Genomic DNA, 16677 nt, shown 5'->3' on the forward strand with positions numbered 1-16677 from the left:
CCTTAGACCCCTTCTTACCCTCTGCAAATTCCTCAAATTTTCACTATTTTTATCAAACATCCCCACCTCAAAATTATCTTTTACACCATTATCATTTAATGAAAACTCAAATAGAACCCTCCTTATTTTCCCTTTCTAATCATTCTCCACAATCTTTGAGACTAGGAAATACTCCTCTTTCTTTAAATTTAAATTCTTAAATTCAACTGGTAGAAGGTTCTCCCTAAGCTCCTTACAAACCTCAATATCAGTCTGCATCCTACCTTCTAGTTCCTCATATTTTGGGAACTCCACAATATAATCACACTTCTTATCTTGACCCAAATAACACCCTTTTTTTTCTCCTGTCTATACGTTAACTCAACCCAGTCCTATCTGCTACTAGTGATCATATCATTACATACCTTCAAAGACTTTTGGTACATCAAAAAGCAACAGGGTCCAGATTAAGATCAAACAAATTTCAGACCACAACACTTAAGGGCTTGGCTACCCTACTACTATTTGAAGCATAAGCTTCAGTCTTCTTTAGACTAGACCTATCATTCTTGCATTCCGGCATCAAAGTCCCCCTTTCAACATCGATCATTGACTCAACATGATCCTTTCTCGTTAACTCAACTGGATCCATAATCTATGATATTCCTACCTTATCAGCTTATATCCCTTTCAGCTTAATTCCAAAACAATCAACCAAACCCTGCTCCATCCCCATCTCTCTCACCAGATAATCAACAACTTTACCCATCACCTTCATCACTCCCCCAACTCTATCTACACTCCTCTCATCCCTTCTCAAAACCTTACCAATCCCTTCCCTTTTTACACTCTGCCCATAAAATCTACTAACCAACCCAGTATCCCTACTGCCAAATCCCCTCTCAACCTGTCATTCTAGGATCGATTGAAAACCTAAAGCTCTTACATGCATGATTTTCAAAATAAACATCTATCTTACAATTCCTAACAGTATGCCCAATCAATCCACAATAATAATCTGATAGGTTTTTATACCTGACCTGAGCCCAAATGCGACCCCGATTTAATCTCGACCCTAAAATCCTTCCACTAGCGGTCTCTCTAGATCCAATCAACCCTAACCTTAAAAAAATCCTCTCGATCCCATTCAAAACATATTCATCATCAACCTCAACAACCTTCTCGAGCCTCGCCCTAATTATCTCAACATTTTCCTGGACAACCATTCCATTAGAATGTTATGCACCTGAACCTAGTATTGCATACTTGAGAAATCCATTTATGAGATTTAATGACTTCTTGCCCACCTCTGAAATTGAATCGAACACCCTAATACTCACCATAACCCTTCTTCTAGTGCCCTTCGATAGCTTCGTTCCTTCACAAAATAGATCACATAAATATTCCCCTCAAATTCTCTAATGCATAAAATGTCTTCTCCATTTCAAACCCTCTTTAGAATACTCAAAACCCCTTTTTGATTCAAAATTTTTTCCTTATGGATCTTCTCTACCACCATAATGTCAACCCCAAATCTGGATAACCTAAATTTTAGGTGCTTAAACAAGATGTCTGTTCTGGCACACTCTAGACATTAGTTCGTTAAATTATAGCTTTTGGCAAATTAATTTTTTGGTGAGTTGAGTATCCGCATAGAGAAGTATATCAGGATTTAGTTTTCAACATGTTCTTCATTAAAAGAGAGAGTTCGGTAAAAAGGGAAAAGTTAGTTTTGTATAGGTAATCACCAAAGGTATATTACACCTAGTTTGTTTAAATACTATGAAGGGAAGTTTTAGTACCTAGATCTAGTTATAAACCAACAAAATTGATTGGACAAATTGCATTTGGAGAAGACTTCATTTATGTTTTCTTCAGATTTTGTAGGCCATTATGAAAGGCATATTCTGAAATTTCAGAACACTTATAAAGTTCCACTAAAAAAAAGTGGATTATATATATGTGTGAGAAAGGTTTACGAGAAGGTTTCCTTTTCCTTCAGAGTAATTCTTTAATTCTTTATTTTCTTAAATATTAAATGTTATTGTTGGTTGCTCTACTTATGTGATTTGGAAGCTAAGGATTCTTGGATAAAATTGGGGTGTTCTATCTCCTAGTAAGTCTGATAATTTTACATGTTAAAAATAAGGATGTTATGAAGTATATGGGTAGTAAGTTACGAATGAGAAGACATGCATGGGGATTTTCTGTAATTGAAATGTTAGTAATTTGTCTGTAAATGTGTTCACTGGTGAAATCATGTTCTTTAAGCAATGTTGCTGCTGGTTCGAATTGGATGTCTAAAGTCTAAAGTTGGTAACTGCAGTAGGTGAGTCTTAGGTGAGTCCCTAATATCGAATTTTATAACTCTATCTAAAATAATATCTTATGAATGAAGTGCTAGAAACATTGAATGAGTACATGAATGATTGTTGAAAATAAGTATGTATGCTTGAAATATGTCTTTGTGAGTCTAGAGTATAATGAATTGTGTGTATGGGTGTATGCAATTATGTTGAGAAACTAAATGTATGTGTTTGGAATGTGTACTATGAGATATGACTATGTTGATGTGTGTGAAGCATGTAATGAAGTATGCTTGGGTTAAGAAGATGAACTAGTCTACCTAAATGTGTGTGTATTGAATATGATCTTTATGATCAGAAATTGTTTAGGGGAAATAGGAGTGCAATGAGTGTGGAGAGGTTGAGTTGTGAGTTTGGTCAACACGGTGGTATACGATAAAACCCATCGAGACGGTAAACAAGAATTTTGATATGTAAAATCTAGAGAAAGTCCATGGCCATGACATATTCTGGAAAAGGCAGATGAGCTGTAATTATTGGCTAGGGTTCTCTACATGTCCTAAGGTGATGATAGGGAAACTTCATGCAATCCATATCGCAAACACGACTGTTATGTGGTGCATGAGTGGCATTTTGCTAGCCTTCATGGCATAATCTGATTTGGCCTTTCTGGCATTATGTTAGCCTTTGTGGCATCTGATATGGCCTTGGTGGCATTCTCCTAGCCTTCGTTGTGTAATCTGTGTATCGCCTTTGTAGCGTATTTTGTCTAGCCCTAGTGGCGTACTATGGTAAGTTTGCATTAAGAATATGGTCTGCCTGAAGCTTTAGTATGTGAAGTTTGTGATAAATATGAATAAGTCTTAAACAAAGTATGATTCAGCATGTTCAATGAGAATATCTATTGTGGTTATCTGCCAACATAGTATATGAAAGTATTCGGTACAAAAGTCTATCAATTCGAGTTACAACTGCTATGGTAGAATTTTAAGCTATCTGACACCTTTATTTAGAATAATTTCTTGTTCTAAATTTTGTTAGAATCTATGTTGTTTGATATATTCGATATCTAGTGTTTCTTTCAAAGATGTGTATAATTCTTCTTAACAATCTAGAGAAACTCTCATCGATATGGTTATGAGTTGGGCTGAAGCAAGGTTCAATTTGAATTATGGTTTGATTAATCAATATCAACAAGGGTATTCACCAAAACTATTATTATTAAGGGTATTCACCAAAAGTGTGATCAATAAGTGGTATCCGCCAAGAATAGTGCTTGTGATTACCTATTCAAGAATAACTATTGAAAGTTGTTCGAAGGGAACAGAAAGTGTGGTGTTCGAATGTCGAGACCTAAAGCCAACCAAAGAGTTGAATGAATACGGATATGATATGAATGATGAAGGGGCGTATAAATATGAAAGTATACAATTAAAAATGGAAAGGTGTTCGCCAAAGATAGATACAAGAAAGTCAAATTATTTAAGATGAAAAACTTCATGAAATGTTAAAAAGGTAAGTTGTGTTCATAACTCACTATCCTTTGAACTTACTAGTGCATGTTTATGTTTTAGGTTTTGCCGTGTTAGTGTAAGTACTTGAGGAGACGATACTAGGAATTGTTAGATAAGTAGCATAAGAGAGATATTATGCATATAGTGGGCATGTAAAAAGAGTTGATGTTTAGAAAGACTATGCCTTAGAGTCCGTCTTTTGTAACTTATAAGTTGTATTAAAATTTTAGCAAGATCGATACACTATGTTACATGCAAATACTTTCTTTTGCTATTTAAATATGGAGTTTTAATCAATTTAATGAGAAATATCTTCAATAAAGAGTTTTTGTCAATGGTCTTGAGAATTTTGTTAAGTTCTCTGTGGAGTAACACCTGAATCCCGAACTCGGAGAATCAGGTCTGGTGGAGGGTGTTACACATAAACCTGGTCAAATCTGAACACCCCTCATCTCCCCCTCTAGATTAATTTCTAGCTCTTCCATCAAAAATCCCCAGAAGCACCTTAAGAGATTGGGATCAATGGTAACTAGAAAATGACAATTAGAAACTTTCCTACACTTTATAGATCAACAACAAACAAAATAAAAAAGAAAGCTGAAAACCTAGGCAACAAAGGATTAAGAATGACTAAAGAGCAAGCAATCTTAAAACCCACCTAAAAAGACTCAAGAACGAATCAACGACCCAAGAAAAAAACACACAATCAACAGAGAAAAACATAAAAAATAATGAAGGAAAACCAAAAAACCGAGAGAAACCTCAGTGGGAAACTCTAACGATGGAGAAAAGAACTCCGAAAGACGAGAGAGAATTCTCATTTCGAGAAAAACCCAAGGTCAACTACCTAAACAAAGTATTGAGCTTGAGATTAATTTGATAGGTATAATTATTGTTTTAGTATTTTCCAATTTTAATAATTTGTAAATCATTTATTTCTTCTAACGAACTGGTTGAAATCCAATTCTAAAATTAATTATCCAAACAATGAATTTTAATTAATTCGAAATATTGAATTTGAAATGTTTTAATTCTAAAATAAGAATTTATAAATCACCAATTCCAAATTCAAATATTTGTTTCCAAATGCTAAATAAAAAAAATTCTGGTTCCCATTTGAAATTCCCATCATTTTTAGCTTTTTTTTTCTACGAAAGGGAGGGGGAGATAAAATCGTGGTTGAGAGAAAAATAATAATAAAATAATAATTTTAATAATATTAAATTTATTTTTAGTATGAATATAGGTGTTTTAATCTATTTTACAGTTTGAGTCTACTTTTAAACGATAAACTTGTGGATGGATTAAAAATATTAAGTATTCACATCTTGTTAAAAAATACATTTTTTATTTAAAATGATTGGTTTAAGTGCCATTAGTTAAAATTTATATACAATATCAAATAAATAATATATTTAATTTTTAGTATTAACAAAAAAAAAAAATTAAAAATTACATATATTTTTAATTTGTTTAACTCTTTAATATTAACTAAATAAAAAAGAGAAACTCTTTATTTCAATTAGATAAATAAAAAGAGAATCTATTGTAGCTTTCCCTAGTTCTAGAATAGGGATTGGATTTTGAATGTTTCTATCAAGATCCTTCTGCTGGCTTGAGTTTATCATGAAAGCATCAACTTTACCAAATCCAAAATAAAGTAAAGCACTAACATTAATTAATCTTATCGAATCTAAAGAGTGGTTGATCATGCATGTAGTTATTAGGTAAAGACTAAAAAAATATGCTTTTGCGTCCTACTTTAAATCATTTTATTTTTGTCAAGCCCTGCACAACGTTTAACTCCTATGGAGACGCTAACAGCAGCAAAGGAAGAAGCGGAGGCGGTTTTGTGGTTGCTTCCCGACCCGAACCATAAAGCTCATTAAAGCCAGGACGTGAAAATGGGGCAGTACGTGTTTTCCGAGATGAATCCGTATTTATAATCTGGATTACGGACATGTGGATCCAAAAATGGAAACCTAGAAGCAAGGGAAGAACAGCTCTGAAATTGACGAAGTCGTCCCTGTCCAAAGCACCATCGTCCAAGCTCCGATGGTCAACGATCATTGCTTTGACAAGGACTTCACCACACCATCCACCCCGTAACAAATAGAAATGCAAACCAGAAAGTAATAGCAGCAAAATGAAGAATAAATACTGGATTGTATTTTGTTGAATTCATAGACATTCAAGAATAAATTGCAGTAGATATGTTAAAAGAAAAACATTAGGAAAAATAACAAACAAGTGCATAACAGAATTTATAGCCAATTCTAGCTTATTTCTTCCCTTTAAGTAGCAGCTCCTAATTCCCAAGCACATACCCCTATGCTGACTTACACTTAGCAGCGTTTAGACGGAAAATGCCTCAAATATTATACATTAGTGGCGCTAACGGAAAAATGCCGCAATAGGTAAAACAGTAACGGCGTTTATGAGAAAAACACTGCAAAAGATAAGCAATAGTGACATTTATGGTAAAAACGCCCAAAAGGTAAGCAATAGCGGTGTTTGGGCTAAAAATGCCGCAAAATGTTTTTTACCTTAGAGTGAAACGGCGCCGTTTTTCACAAAGATATCATCTCCCACGCACGAATTATTTTCTTTCTCTGTCTTTTCTTTTCTTGAAACCCCAAAATCCTTTCCCTTTTCTTTCCCAGATTTCTCTTTGCTTGAAACCCCAAAATCCGGTCCCTTTTCTTTCTTAGTCTTTTCGTTGCTTGAAAAAAATATACATACCTTGTTCTTCTATTTTAGCTGCTCCTCACATTGAAGAAAATATCAGTCTTTTCTCAGTCTCAATCGACATTGTCTCAGGTAAGACAGTTCTACTTCATTTCTTCCTTTTCTTTTTAATTTTCTTATTGGTTTTTTATTTTTGTGCTTTTCTTTAATTTCTAGATGTGCTGCAATTTATTCTCTTTTCTTCTGAATTCTGGGTTATACTAGTTGGGTGCTTAGAAAATCGGAGTTTTCATTGATGTTTCAATTCTTCTGAATTTTTTTAATTTTTACCTACTGAAACTGTAATATGTGATTTACAATGGTGTTTAGTCCATAAAATTTTCACAATATACTTTTACAAACCAAATAATATATACCTCAAGCAATCATAGGTTTGGAAAAAACCAAATTTTGTCGATGGAAAAAACCAATTGTTTCAGGCCAAACTCCCCTAGAAACTAGAACTAAATATTTAAAACTAGACAAGCTCATGATGCACATTAACAAACTCAAAACCATCCTCAACATCCAACAGCTTATGGCCCAGCGAAAGCGTGGTCCCTTTGTCTCTGTGCAACTGATGTCACGATGGAGAAACATTGTAGGTCTGGATGCGGGCATGGGTGAATTTCTTTACAAATATCCACATGTCTTTGAGTTATTTGTACACCCCCTTAGGAGGAATTTATACTGCAAGATAACTCAGAGAATGCAAGATTTGATTGATTAATTTTTGAAAAGTTTATTGGTAGGAATGAATTCTTAGGTAATTAGCAAAATAAATGCATACCTGCCTTTCAATCTTCAATGGTATTGATGCATATTTGTGCATGGTTTCTGTTATTTGCTTTCTTGCTATGCCTATTTATGCATGGTTTCTTCGAATTTGGTTGCAATGTCCTTATTTGAATGAAAATTTGCTAGGAGGGAAGAGCGTTTGGCCCATGTAGGAACTTTTGAACCATAACGATTTTCTTACTGTTATTTTAGTAAAAAATTAAAATTATGTGGTCTTATGGTACAGTTCTTATCATAATTGGTTACCTTTTATGTAATTATGGATTAATGTACAATTTTTTTCTTCTCTTTAGGGAACTGGAGGAGAAAAGCCAGTTGCAGCACAACTTGCGGCAGCTATGCAACGAACCGTGTAAGTACCATCTTCGAAATAAAATTTCTTTTGGTAAAGGGATCAGTGTTTTTAAGTAATATGATTTCGTTCTCCCATTTTTTTAACTTTTAGGGGTCCAAGAAGTCAAAGAAGTAAAAAAAAAAGATTAAAAAAAGTAAGATTTCTTATTGAAGATTACTGATCAAATGTGACTTTTAGATATTTAGTAATGTTGTAAGTAATTTTGTTGAGCCAATGATGTGTTTTTTACATTTGGAGCTTCATAAAGTTGGCACAAGTGCTAACTGATTGTTGCTGGAGCTATTTGAATGTTGCCCAATCTTCATTTCTTACTTCTAATGTTGTAACTAATTCCATTGAATTTTGATTTTTTTCTTTGTAATGCTTGTAGGAAAATATCAGTTGTCTGCTCGGCTAGAGACAGGTAATTTCTTCTTCTGCACTATTTCTTTTTGTTCAAAATATTTGGTTAAAAGTTTCCTCTCTTTGACATCTAATTTACCTTACTATCCTTTTATCCTAGCTACCATCTTCTTCTTGCTTTCCAACTTGCTATTGGTTTTACACTATTTTCTTTTGGGAAAAAGAAGGCAGGGCTTGGGTCTTTTGTGGTGTTATAAATGATGTAGACTGCAGGGATCTTGTCTAGTTGGGTTCGGTCTTCAAACCCCAGTTTTAAGTGTTACTAATGCATCTTTGAAATAATTTTGAAAATATCTTATTTTCAGGTTCGAGTATGGTAAGATTGATAATTCAATATTTAGCATCATTCCAGGTCTGTGGCGTCTTAATTACTATGAGCAATGTTGAATGTGAAATTCTATTTTTCCCTTTTGCTTTTGTTTTTATCTTGGTAAATTTGTGGCACAAAGCTATATCATCATTAAATACTTTTGTTTTTGTCTTTCAACTTGATAATTTTTTTTCAATTCATTAAATACTTTTTTTTTTGTCTAGATCAGCTCTTGAACTTTTCTGTCAAACAATGTAATATATAGTTATATCATCATTAAGAGATGTTCATCTGGCACTCTAAGATTGTTCAATATATATAATTTTAAAAAATCTGAAAAAGATCTCTAATAAAAAATAAAAAATAAAAAATAAATATCTAATTTATTTTTTAAAAATTATATCTAATTTAATTTTTTTATTATATGACATAGTTCAATTATGCATGGAGTAATTATATTACATAGTTCATTTTCCATGAAGGACCGCCATCAGTGATCTATTTAGTACCATTGGATTTCATTGATTAATGTACTCGGCTTAGAAAAATTTGTGTAAAAAAAAATCAATAAAAGTTGGTCAATTATATATATATTTTAATAAAATTGACAATGTCTTTAAAATATATGCATTTTGAATTCATCAGTGATTGACCGTAAAAATGCTTACTCCTATTCAACAACTTTATTGTTTAACTAAGATGGGTGAATGTACAAATTTTAACTTAATTTGAAAGAATGATTAATTAATATAGATAAATCCCGCCAAATAAATATAGATAGATCCTAAATATATCTATATTGTTTACAGAAGATGTCATTGATTATACATCATAAAATATGTACTTTTAGCCATAAAGGGATGTCTATCATTCATTGTACCATAATAAATACATAAATTGCATAAATAGGGATGATACCATATATCATATGGGTACAAGAATCTCATAAAGCATGCTAATGGGTTTTTTTTTATGTATTTAGTTTTTCCATAATATGTTAATCCTTCTCTTTGGTTAAGTATTCCCTCTAAATATGTCTCGTTAATAATGTCAATGTATCATATCATTTATTTATTATGTTTTTTATTGAAACTGTGAATTGGATCCCTACAAAAGAAGTATTCGATAGGCTTATTTGAATTGCCTAATCAAACAACTCCGTTTTAAGCTCTCCTTAACTGCATTTGTAAGTACCTCGTATTACTTTCATGTTTTAATTTAATACAATATTTTTTTAGATAAATTCATGTTAGTGGTTTGAATTAAGGCATAATATCGTACATATCTCCTTGTGATATTAATATTTTAAACGTGTTCATTTAATTAATCATATTATAAACATTGAGATATAAATTTAAGCATAATATAAAAATTTGAATTGAAATTTGAATTAAATCAATTTAGAACACTTAAGTAATCATAGTATAAACATAATATTTTAATTGTTTTATTAATTTATTATTTTAAATTCTAAATTTAAATTCATTAATTTTAATATTTAGTTTTAAAGTTAAAATTTTCATAGAAAATTTAATATAAATAATATTTTTTATTCATCCTTAAAATTATATAGTTTAAAATTCAAATTTCAAAAATAAAACATAATATAATATTTATCATAAAAATAAATATTATTTAATTAAAATAATTTCTTTAAAGGAAAATAATATTTAACTTAATGTTAAAATTATTTTAATATTTTTCATAAATATTATCATAAAAATAAATCGATCGATTTTAATGTGTAGTATAAAATTAAAAAGTTCATGGAAATTTAATTTAAATATTAACTCAAAATAGATGAAAAATTAACAAATATTAACTTTATTAACATATAATTATTAACTTGTTAATTTTTGTCTTTTTAAGTATAATAAACATAAAGGTGATAAAAAACAAAAATTTATAAATTAAAAGAGTATAATTAAAGGGTCAAAATTTAAAGTTAAAATTTAAAGATGATAGTCATAACTTACATAAAAATTTAAAGAATAAAAAAAAACTTTGGATCATAACTTCCATAACTTACATAATACATAAATATATATCATACCATAACTTACATAACTTACATAACTTACACCCATTAGATACTTTATACTTGATATGTATTATCTATTTTAGTATAATGACATGATTTAAATCAATTTAGAACACTTAAGTAACCGTAGTTTATTGTAAACTTTAGACTTCAAGAACTACGGAATGGACAAGAGTTGGATGAATTTGTCAAGGGTAAGCAGCAACTATCGAAATGGAGTACAAAATTTTCTAAATTTTGCATTTCAAAATGCAAGCCAAGAGAATATGATTCTTTGTCCGTGTAAGAAGTGTGGCAACATCAATTGACATATTCATGAAGTTGTCCATGAACATCTAATTGTTGATGACTTTATTCGAGGGTATAAAAAATAGATTTTCCATGGAGAATGTACACCTTGTAGAACCTCTTCAACGATTAATCCAGCTTATCCTCATAATGCTTACCATTAGTCTGTTAGAGAAGATGACATGAAAGGTATGTTTCGGGATGCATTTAATATGCGCAGTCATGGTTTTGCAATCGTTTCCACCTGAAATTATTGCATCCAATGAATGTGATATTGGTGGAAATACTTTTACCGCAACAGGAAGAAGTGTACGTAATGAAGAGTCAAATGGAGAAGTGGTGAAATTTTACAAGTTACATAATGAAATGAATGAAGAACTTTATGAGGGATCAAAATTTTCAAAAATGTCTTTTTGCATTCATCTTTTTTACTTAAAATGTTTGGGAGGGTGGACCGGAAACTCTTTTACACTGCTGTTAGAGAGATACGCTTCCATTTGCAAAAATCCCTCTTTCATGTAAAGATATGAAGAAACTGATAAAAGATTTAGGCCTTGGGTATGAGAAAATTCATAGCTGCCTAAATGACTGCATGTTGTATTAGGGTGATCGGAAAAAGTAATAGTCTTGTCATGTTTGCGGTAGATCTCGTTGGATGAATAGAAATACAGAAGATGTGAATGAGGATGAAGGTGAGGCACAGTCAAGAAAGAAGCCAATAAAGATTTTACGATATTTTCCACTAATACCAAGGCTTCAAAGGCTTTTCATGTCATCAAAGGCAGCCAAGTCTATGAGGTGGCATCATGATCAATGAACCGGTGATGAATTATTAAGGCATCCAATGGATTCTTTAGCTTGGAAATCATTTGACAGTAAAATTCTAAGCTTTGCAAGTGATCCTAAGAATGTGAGGCTTGCGCTAGCATCTGATGGATTTAATCCTTTTAAAATCATGAGTACTTCATACAGTACTTGGCCTATAGTGCTTGTTCATTACAATTTGCCTCCGTGGATTTGCATGAAGCAATATTCTTTTATCTTATCTATGATTATCCTTGGAAAGAAGGTCCCGAAAATGATATTGACATTTATATGCAACCACTTATTGAAGAGTTGAAACAGTTATGGGCGGGTGTTGAAACATATGATGTCTTGAGAAAGGAGAACTTTTATTTACATGCAGATTTGTTGTGGACTATTAATGATTTCCCGGCTTATGTCAATTTATTTGGTTGGAGTACCAAAGGACATTATGCTTGTCCTTGTTGTGCATCGCAAACATGTTCGAAGTGGTTATATAATGGGAAGAAGTTCTCTTATATGAGACATCATTGGTGGTTAGATGGAAATCATAAATTTAGATTTCAGAGGACTATTTGATGGTACTGAAGAGTTCAGAGAAGCTCCTGAGAAGACCATTGGATTTGAAATATTGTTCATGTTAAAAGACATCAATTTCAGTTATGGGAAGATAAATCAACCACCCAACACACAAACAAAGAGAAGACCGAAGGAGGCGTATGTTGGTGATGTTGACCGGCAGATTGATGATGAATCTGATGAAGAGGATGATCCTAATGAGGCGAACTTGAGGAAAAAAGAAGTTTTATTTTGAGTTGCCTTATTGGGAGCATCACATTTTGTGACACAATCTTGATGTCATGCATATTGAAAAGAATGTTTGCGAGAACATCATTGGGACAATTCTGAATATCGATAGAAAATTGAAAAACAATCTTCAAAGTCGACTTGATCTAGTTGACCTGGGAATTCAGCATGATCTTCATCCCCAATTACTTTCGAATGAAAAACCTCGATTGTTGCCTTCTATTTTTGCAATGTCGAATAAAGAAAATAAAGTGTTCTGCACAGTTTTGAAGGATATAAAGGTCCCAAATGAGTATGCATAAAATATATCTCGATGTGTAGGTCTTAAAGATCGAAGAATATATTCCCCAAAATCACATGATCATCACATGATGCAAGATTTACTGCAAGTTGCTTTACGGTATTGTATGTCAAAAAAGGTTACGTATTGTATAATTGAACTGTCCAATATAAAAGCTATTTGTGGCAAAGTTTTGATTGTTAAAGAACTTAGGAAAGTAGAAGATCGAGTTGCCTTGACTTTATTGAATTTGGAGAAGAACTTTCCACCTTCCTTTTTTACTATTATGGTGCACTTGCTAATCCATCTCCCCCATGAAGCAAAACTTGGTAGACTGGTTTTCTATCGGTGGATGTATCTTATAGAGAGGTGCTAATTTATTTGTAAAGTTTTCATTCATTCATGAATATACCTTTAGTTACAACTTTTGATAATGTTGTAGGTTCCTATGCAAATTGAAGTCGTATTTTCGTAATAAGCGTTATCCAGAAGGATCAATTGCTGAAGGTTACTTGGCAGAGGAGTGTATAACTTTTTGCTCTAGATATTTAGAAGATGTTGAAACAAGACCGAATAGACCAAGTGGAAATGCTGGGCTCACTAATCATAACTTAACCAAAACTTATCTATTTCGAAGTTATGCAGAACCAATCGGTAAAGTTGAAATTTCACACTTAGATGATAGATCTTGGGTACAAGCACATTGATATGTTCTTTTTCACCACGATTCAATTGAACCATTACGCAAGTAAGTTTTAAAATTTGATAAATATTCATCTTTTTAATTTGTTTATCTTCTAAGCAAGTAATCCACTTTTTAACATAGTGAGTGTAACACCCCGAACCCGAGACCGACACCGGGGTCGAACACGAGGTGTTAACAGACTATAACCCCTTATAAAGATATTTTCCAGACACTGCCTAATCTGCGTACTTGTCGCTTTAAAATCATATCTTGAGTTTCACAACTCGAAAATCAGTTTCGTGATTTTTCCCTGAAACTAGACTCATATTCCCATCTACATGTTTTTTTCTAGAATTTTTGGTTGGGCCAATTAGTACAGTTTATTAGTCAAATTCTCCCAAGTTACTGGGGTCGACTACACTGACCTTTGCGCGTTACGACCTGGATATCTCCCTGTACAGAAGTTCAATGCTGATGCCGTTTGTTTCTATAGAAACTAGAGTCAGAGAGGAATCTATACATATATAGCATGACTCCTAATTATCTCTGGTTAATTTATAATGAATTTCCAAAGTCGGAGCAGGGAATCCAGAAACCGTTCTGGCCCTGTCCCACGAGAACCTGATTATCTCTTAACATACTGTCCATATGATTCTTTCGTTACATCTATATGAAAATAGACTCATCGAGCTTCGATTACATAATTTATTCATCAATCAATTCCATTCCTACTATTTTTAGTGATTTTTCAATCTCATGTCACTGCTGCTGCCAGCATCTGTTACGAAAGCAACTATGCCCACTTCGTGTTTACTCCTTGATCTAACTAATGATTCATCATGCATATCACAAATTATGATCATGACTAACCATGCCAAAGGCTAATCATTGTCAAACTTTCCCCTACTACACTATTGCCATATCATGAATTTTAACACCAAAATAATCAACCATGACGTATGGCATAAAAAGGTCGAATTATCAAGATTTGCGACCTAACGTATGAATCCAAACCCAACCTAACATTTATGCCATTTTCGCATGGCTAAAAGTTTACATACCAAAGTTCAAACACAACATAATAGCCTATACATGCCGAAATGTTCTCCTAAGCCGACTAAGAAGAAAGTACCAAAACTTGCTATCCGGTGTGATGACTTCGATGACGGCCCGACCACGCAAAAAGAGATGTGTCCAAGAAACCTAGAATAGGTGACAAGGAAACACCGAGTGAGTTTATAACTCAGTAAGTCATAAGCTATGCACTACCATCCATCAATAACATTATCACAAGAGAAAACAAAATGGAACGAGGCTAATTACTCCATCCATTCCGAACCATACCATAGTTCCTCCAACCTATCGGTTCAACTTCATACCAATTTATGCATTCACAATCCACATACTCATCAATAGGATATTCGAGGCATTTTCATAAATCATTTTATTTTCGTTACAAACATACAACTAAACGGCCTTTCACCCATTCTACGATAAATTTTATGTACGTGACTTCAAGTATATTTGTCACATAGGTTCAAACTTACCAAGCTCAACACCAAGTATAGACATAGCATCTATTAGCCATGAACTCAAGACACTTACCCGATCCGCTGTCCATGATCGACTCAATAGTGTCGCACACATAGTGTCCATAATGATTCAAGGATGTATATTAAGTCCGCACACTCAGTGCTATATAGTCAACTCGTACACTTAGTGCTACATAATCAAACTCGCACACTTAGTGCTACATAGTCAATTCGCACACTTAGTGCAACATAGTCAATTCGCACACTTAGTGCTACATAGTCCAACTCGCACACTTAGTGCTGTACAATTTAAACCCGCACACTTAGCGCCAATCTCATGGTCATAAATGGTTATACCCGCACATTTAGTGCCGAGATCAACAACTCAACACATCTCACCTCTTTTCTTTTCATCCAACAATTTCATCATCACATACATACATTTATATATATATTTATTCATTCCATTCGACATCATTACATAGATATTATGACCATTTGAATTAATGCCAAGTATATGCTTAATGACTTACTTGTGTTGGGTAAGATGGTTCCAACTCGGCTACTCGATGATCTTTTCTTTGCCTTTGCTCGATTCTCCTCCTTTAACTCCTTGAGCTTAATCAATAAATCAACTAGTTTAACCATCTTGCTAAACATTCATAATTCAATTACACATGCATATGTATGTTTGTATATTCGGCAACCATCCTCACTAATTACCTATTTAGTCGATTACACACATAATTAAAGGTAACATCACGAATGGCATACTTATGTATATATATGTATATATATACTTCGGAATGGGCATCAAAATTAGATTTAACACCACCTTCATACTCAATTAGATGGCCGAATGCATGTGTATATGCACAATGTCAACTATAACATCATGTAAATCCACATATACTACATTTCTTATGTTCCACATCTTAATGCCCATTATACATAATCAAATTTAACATCATCTATATATTTACTCATATGGCCGAATATACATACCCCTATATAATATCATTTTCATTCCATTTAACACTTAATTTCCACCACATAAACACTTGGCCGATTTTGCTAGCACACAAGCCTATGACCGAATGTCCTTGACCTCTAGTCACCTAGATTTTTATTCTTTAAGCCTCATCCAACTCATATTTTTCATTGACAACCTCCTTAACTTCAATTTATTCACATCTTTAATCATGCTACATTCGACCATTATTTAACAATAATTCATGCATCCTTTTTATTAAACACTCAAAATCAACCATCTTCGTACCTCATCACCAAAGACATCAAAATACCAACCAAGAATGTAACATTCATGGCCGAATATCATCTCCATCAATTAACAAAATTTGAACCATGGCTAGGTAGATTTTCACTTACAACTTAAAATATACATGAATCTCAAAGAATAATATCAAACATACCTTAGTCTAGCAAACCACCATAGCCGATTTTCTCAAGCTTTTCCCCTTCCTTTCTTTCCTCTATTCGGCCAAGGATGTTTAAGAATGAACACTTTTTTTTTGTTTTCTTTCTTCAATTCACGGCAACAAGGGGGTATGGATGAGACCATGTTATTTTTTTTTCATCACCCTTCCTTTCATTATTTAATCACCATGCTCATTATTTTATTTTTCTTAACATACATCACTAGCATAACATGTTGGAGACATGTTTCCACCCATAGCATGGCCGGCCACTATGCTTTAGTTTGATTAATTTGACATGCAAGGACAACACTTTCCCACTTTAATACTATTTGGTCCTTACTTATTTACCTATCATAATTTTCCAAGTCTTTCAACTAGATCCTTTCAAGCAAAATTCACATTCCTAATAT

The 16677-nt window shown here is 32.8% G+C and overlaps 1 long non-coding RNA gene across 1 annotated transcript; it reads left to right on the forward strand.

Annotated features, from left to right (window-relative positions):
* Window positions 1-5610: 5610 nt before the first annotated feature.
* LOC107913862 (uncharacterized) lies at window positions 5611-8688 on the forward strand. Its single transcript, XR_001688651.2, has 4 exons — window positions 5611-6619; window positions 7618-7676; window positions 8050-8082; window positions 8387-8688. It is a non-coding gene; the product is annotated as an uncharacterized lncRNA (long non-coding RNA).
* Window positions 8689-16677: the final 7989 nt, after the last annotated feature.

Source organism: Gossypium hirsutum, chromosome D08 (genome assembly GCF_007990345.1).
Source record: "Gossypium hirsutum isolate 1008001.06 chromosome D08, Gossypium_hirsutum_v2.1, whole genome shotgun sequence".
Lineage (NCBI taxonomy): Eukaryota > Viridiplantae > Streptophyta > Magnoliopsida > Malvales > Malvaceae > Gossypium > Gossypium hirsutum.